Source organism: Colius striatus, chromosome 13, assembly GCF_028858725.1.
Source record: "Colius striatus isolate bColStr4 chromosome 13, bColStr4.1.hap1, whole genome shotgun sequence".
Lineage (NCBI taxonomy): Eukaryota > Metazoa > Chordata > Aves > Coliiformes > Coliidae > Colius > Colius striatus.
In genome coordinates, this window is record NC_084771.1 from 1988737 (window position 1) to 1995246 (window position 6510).

The window sequence follows — 6510 nt, forward strand, 5'->3', positions numbered from 1 at the left end:
CAGGGACTGTCTGAGGGTGGCACTGCAGTGTCCCAGGCAGAGCTGCACACCTCCTGGCCACCAGCCAGCCCTGCTTCTCTGCCTGGCAAACACACGCTGCCCGTGATCCCAGCTTTCCTGCTCCTTCCCCCTGGGGATCCTCCATCCTGCAGAGGCTGCAGCCCCTGCTGTCAGCTTTCCTGGGTGCTGCTGCCAGCACTGCTCAGCACCTCTTGTCAGAGCTGCTCGTGCCGCTCAGCCGAGCAGCACCATGGGGGTGCTGGCCAGGACGGCTCCTAACTCACTCTCTTCCCTCCTTCCTCCCTCTCTCCCACAGGACCTTGTGAACAACCTGCAGCCTTTTTATAGGACAGACACCGTCCTCACGGCCATTGAGGCCTTAACAGCATCCAAAGCCTGGGTGAGGCAGAAGGGCAAGGAAATCCTGGACATGGCCATGAGTGACCCGACTCCTGGCTGTGGGATGTAAGTGCCCTGGGGCTGGATTGCCCTGCCCGTGAGCCCTGCCAGGCCTTGCTCCTCTTCCCTCCCTGACCCAGCTCTCTCGGGCACCTGAGGCCATTTCGAGGCAGCAGAGAGGGACGGGAAGGGCAGAGGTTTGAGAGGCAGACGGTGGGCACCACCATCCTCCCACGTGTTCCCTTCAGGTGCCATCCATCATGAGGTGCATCCACGAAGCCATGGAGGGTGTGCACACAGACATATCCCGGCACATACTGAACTCGCTCCTTCTCCTGCTGAGCGACAGGAGACCCGTGGAGGTGGGCAGGAACTTGCTGAGCATCTCTCCAGCGTGCGACAGGTACTGACCCCGAGAGCCATGAGGGCTTGTTCCCCCTGGGGAGAGAGAGGGGCTGGGTGGCTGCCAGAGCCGTGGCAAGCTGCAGGACATCCCTGAGGAGCGGGGCGTTCGGTCCCTCCCTCCCACCCCACGTCCCAGCCCCAGTGGGTCGGCCAGAGCCGGCCGAGGCAGAGCCCCAGCACCCCGCTCCTTCCCAGCCCTTGGGGAGCAGCCCCTCAGCCCCGTCCCGCCTGCCTGAGCAGGGCCCCTGGGCACCCCAAGCGCAGGAGGTGTCGGGGCAGGGCCGCAGCACGGGCCGGCGGCGCCGAGGCCGGGCGGGCACGGCACGGTGGCTGCGGCAGCCCCGCTGACAGAGGCTCTGTCTCTGCAGCGCTGTCCTGGCCATGCTGGAGGTGATCTTCTCGGCGCCCGGCCCTTTGCACGCTGCCCTGAGGGAGATGATGCGCGCGCTGCGGGAGCGGCGGCCGCGCGGGCCGTTGGGCTCTGACCTGGAGTACACCTGCATCTATCCCTTGGCGGTGAGCGAGGGGTCGGTGCCCCCGTGCCTGCAGCCTCCTCTGCGGGCTGGAGCCCCGGGACTGGGGAAGGGCCGGGGCTGGGGAGGGAAGGGCCGGGAGCCAGAGGCTCTGCTGCTCCCTCACCGCCGTCTCTCCTGCAGCTGCTGTCCCAGGGGAGCAGGACTGCAAAGGGCTTGGAGGAGATGTACAGAGCCTGGAGGTTCCTGAGGCGGCCCAGCACGCCGGTGCTCTCGCTGGTGCTCAGAGGCCTCGTCACCCTGTCGCAGGACCCCGGGATGGTGAGCGGCGCGTAGTCAAGTGACTGCGGCTCGGGGGGGGTCTCTCGGTGCCTCACACACACCAGCCCGTGTGTTTCATCCAGGCCAGAAGCATGCAGGTGCTGCTGCCAGACATGATGGAGATGATGCCGCATGCCAGCGCTGACGTCAGGCTGAAGGCCCTGGCTGTCTTCAGGAATGTGTTGGGGGCCATGGAGATGCACGAGGCCAGCCCCATCGCTCTGCGGCTCTCTGAGGAGCTCCTGCGCTGCTTTGACGATGTAAGGAGCTGTGGAGCCTGAGCCCCACCGATGGCCACTGCGGGAGGACGACTCTGCTCCCCTCCTCGCTCCTCCTGGCTGGCCCTTCACGGGCCTGGGGCTGTTCAGCCGCGGCTGCACATGTGGCCCACATTTGAGGAGCTGATCCCGGAGCTTCTCCCTTCCCATCGGCCACGCCAGTGACCCTGCTGGCCTGGGCAAGGGAGCGGCTGTTGCTGAAGTCCTCCTGTCCTCCTCCCTCCCAGGAGTGTAGGCACTTGCGAGAGGACTCCATCAGGCTCTTCAGAGACGTGCTGCACATGGTGGAGAAGAAGAGCGAGTATCAGCTAAAGAAGAACGTGCGGAAGAGCCTGATCCCACTGCTCTTCCGCATGAGTGACGAGGACATGGCCGTGGCCAAGGTACAGACGTCACAGCATCCCAGTGGTGTGGGGAAGGGGGCTCAGGCTGGGGGCGGTCAGCCCCTTGGAATGTGTGTCACCTTGGGGTCCCACTACCTGAGGCAGCAGGGACAGGGCAGAGCTTCCCTCGTGCCCTGCAGCGGGCCCCTGGCTGCCTTCCTACCCAGGAAGGAGGAGGAGGGTGCCCAGTCCCCCTTTCCCTGGGCTCTGGTGCCATCTCCAGCCTCTGCTTTTCTGCAGGCCTCCATGGTCACCTTCCTGGCCTGCTCAGACATCCTGGGGTGGAGGAAGCTGAGCTACGTGGCTGTGACAAGTCGGACGGACGAGATTGCAGAGTGCTTGGTGAGGACAACCCCCACGGCCCCGGGGGGCTGCAGGAGGGCTGCCCCACGGACCCACAGCCCACAGCGGCGCCCTCCTTCCAGCACCCACCTGCCAAGGGCTCTTCTCTCTCCCCGCCCCAGCCCAGGGTGCTGAAGGAGACCCACGTGGGCCCTGGCAAAGGGACAGAGGTGGCTCAGCACTCCCGGGCCCCCTCTGCCTGTGTCTCTCACCTCAGCCCCACAGCGCTCCTGGCTGGGGGACGGGAATAGCCGGGGGGCAGGGGGGTGCTGCTAGGAGGGATTGGTGCAGATGGCTGGGGAGGGTCTGTAGCAGCCCATGTCCTTGTGCTCTCTCCAGCTGCAGCAGGACAGCACCAGGGCACAGAAGTACCTGCTCTGGAGCGTGCCATACCTACAGGACACTCAACCATCCGTGCGAGCTGAGGCCATCAGGTTCCTGGGTGAGCCACAGCCCCTGGGGCCCCTCTCCTGGCAGCCTGGCCCTGTGCCTTCCTGCCTTCCCCCTGCCCACACGCCTGGCTTGGAGGCAGCCTGTCAGTCCCACAGCCCCAGCTACTCCCCTCCCTTCCCTGGGGCCGTCCCTGCTGAGGGGCAGGAGGGTGCAGGGCCCGTGGCAGCTCTGACAGCCGCTCTGTCCCCAGGTCTTGCCGCGCAGCACCCAAAGCCCCTGAGACGCCAGAAGCTGCAGGATGCCTGCAACGGTGAGTAGGGCCAGTGTTGTGGTCTGGGGCTGGTGGGGCAGGGCACAGAGCGTGGCCCTGCTCCAGGGAAACACTGGAGGGGCAGAGGGATGCCAGGGGCACAGGGCATTGCTGGGCAGCGGCTTCCAGCAGGTCCCTTTGTCTCACCCGCTCCTCCTGGCAAGGGAAAGCGGTGGGTGAGTGGGCATGGCCTGGAGGGCACTGCTGGGGGTCTCTGCAGGCAGGGGGGGTTCATGGCTGCTCTGCTTCTTTCTCTGGCGGCCCTCCAGCCCCTGACGAAAGACAAGGAACCCTCAGTGGCCCACCTGGCAACTCAGACCATCTACATCCTGACGTCTCTCCGGGAGAAGTTACCCGCAGGACAGAGACGGTGGTGGCAGCGCTTCTGGCCCTTCTGAGCCTTGAACGTGGCCACCTGAAAAACTGTTTGCTTTAAAGCAGGAACAACCAGCCCAGTTACAAGGTGTCCTTCCCATGGCCTCTGAGTGTGCTGAGCTGCTCCATTCCTGGCCTCTGCTGCTGCCTGCGGGACGGCGTTTGGGAGTCATTTGTCTCCCAAAGCACCTGCAGGGCATCTGAGGCCCCTCTTCCCAGAGAGCGGCTGGGCAGCAGGAGCTGAGGGGAAGGAGAGGAGGAAATCTCGTTGTTTCCCTTTGCTGCCACACACAGCCTTTGCTTTTCTTTATTAAACTGTCTTTATCAGGACATTGATCATTCCTGCTGTTGCTCTGTCTGTGCTTACAATGTTCCTCTAGAGACGTTTGGATTCCTCTCCCTGCAGCTCAGGCCTGAACCTGCTCTGTCCCAGCTGGAGCCCGGTGAGAAGTGTGTCCAAGGCTTCCTCAGAGCTGGCTCGCTCACAGCCTCTGTCTCTTGAAATGGCATCTGCCCAGGAGAGAGCCTGAGCTCTGAGCCCTCCCTCCAAAGCTGGTGTTGAGAACAGGCTTTAGGAAGAGCATCCTGAAAGTTGCTCTCCCTGCCTGTGCTCAGGGTCACAGCGTCCCCTGTTAGAGACCGAGGACTAGATTTAGGAGTCACCCATCTGCTGCCCTTCTCTCCTCCCCCTTCTGCTCCAGCACCAGCCCTCTCCATGGCCTGCAGGCCTTCAGGAGAAACCTGCTCCTGCCTGGGTTCGCCTCACAGGCCACAGCCACCTTCAGGAGAACGTGCTCCAACGTGGGCTCTCCACAGGCTGCAGCTTCTCTCAGGAAATCTCCTCCTGCTCTGGCTGACTCCCCAGAGGCTGTGCTGCCATTCAGCGGGATCTCAACTGGCTTGAGAGTTGGGCAGAGAGGAACCTCATGAGGTTCAACAAGGACAAGGGCAGAGTCCTGCATCTGAGAAGGAACAACCCCCTGCACCAGCAGAGGCTGGGGGTTGAACTGCTGAAGAGCAGCTCTGCAGAGAGAGACCTGGGAGTGCTGATTGATAATAAACTAAATAAGAGCCAACAACGTGGCCTCGTGGGCAAGAAGCCAACAGCAGCCTGGGGGCATCCAGCAGAGTGTGGGCAGCAGGGCCAGGGAGCTTCTGCTCCCCCTCTGCTCTGCCACAGCTGCTGAGGCCTCAGCTGGAGTCCTGTGCCCAGTTGTGGGCTCCCCAGCTGCAGAGGGACAGGGAACTGCTGCAGAGAGGCCAGTGCAGGGCCACCCAGATGCTCAGGGCACTGGAGCATCTTCCTTGTGAGGAAAGGCTGCGGGCCTTGGGGCTGTTCAGACTGGAGAAGAGGAGACTGAGGGGGGATCTTGTTAACATTTATAAATATCTAAAGGGTGGATGTCAGGAGGTTGGGACATCCCTTTGTTCTGTAGTAGCTAGTAACAGGACAAGGGGTGATGGGATGAAGCTGGAACAGAAAAAGTTCCACTTAAACACAAGAAAAAACTATTTCCCTGTTGAGGTGAGGGAGCCCTGGCCCAGGCTGTCCAGAGGGGTTGTGGAGGCTCCTTCCTTGGAGGTCTTTGAGACCCACCTGGACATGTTCCTGTGTGACCTGACCTAGGTGAACCTTCTTCTGCAAGGGGGTTGGACTAGATGATCTCTAAAGGTCCCTTCCAACCCTACCATTCTATGATTCTATGACTCTCTAACCCCAGGGCAGTGTGTGTCTGCACTTGAGCCCATGAAAGAGCCCAGCAGCTCTATTTTGCAAAGCTGAATGTCTAATACTACCTACATCACTAATCAAGCCTTCTAATGTCATTGAGGTTTGGTTACTTTGTTTGCTAAGCCAGCATCCTAATTTGCATAGCTGAGTTAATAAAGCAGATACTCCTACACCTGGAGCAAATATACTAGTTGCTATTATTGTTGAGGGAGACCAAAGGTAACATGGTCATCACATTTGCCAGTAAATGCATGCACAAATTGTTTTGGATGATGGTGTTTCCAAATCATTGTGTGATCAGGTATCAAGACCGTCAGTTGTCCCAAACTGCGTGGTCCCCCCTGTGATCTCGAGGCTATTCCAGGCCATGCCTGGTCCCCACAGATCAGAAGCATTCCCTTTGGTAACTGCATAGGCACAAGACTAGGCCTGGATCTTTTTGGTGCAGTATAATTGCACCAAGATGTTGTGTTCTTATACATGCCCAGGATGGGATCCACATTCTGTCCCAAATGTTTTGGTATTGCTGGTAAAATTAAACATAACACAAAAATCCATCTTTATAGATCCCAATAATTCTAACTCCTGTGGCTCTGTTGTCATTATTGGTAGCTATGAAACCATCATATGTGTCCGTTCAATAATGGCTTGACCGGTGGAATTTCCTGGGATTCCAGTAGTATGTTTAACACCCCATAAGTTTAGAAACTGACGTGTTTTACTGGCTATGTATCCCGAGCCGTTATCAGTTTTTATCTCACTTGGAACACCAAGGACAGCAAAGCAACTCCTCCAATGTCTTATGATGTCTCGAGAACTGTCACTGGTTAAGGCTGTGGCCCAAACCGTGGCCCAATAGGTATCAATAGTGACATGTATACGTTTAAATCGCCCAAAAGGAGCATAGACGGTGATATCCGACATCTGTGCCTACAGGCCACGATTGAACGGACACATCAAACCTTCAAAGGCCTGCTAGAAAAACAAAGAATGGGGGAAGAGGGGGTGAGCCCTCAAGACAGACTCATGAAAGCCCTTTATACAATGAATCATCTCAGAACTGTGGCAAACCGGAATGAACCACCGGCATTAACACACT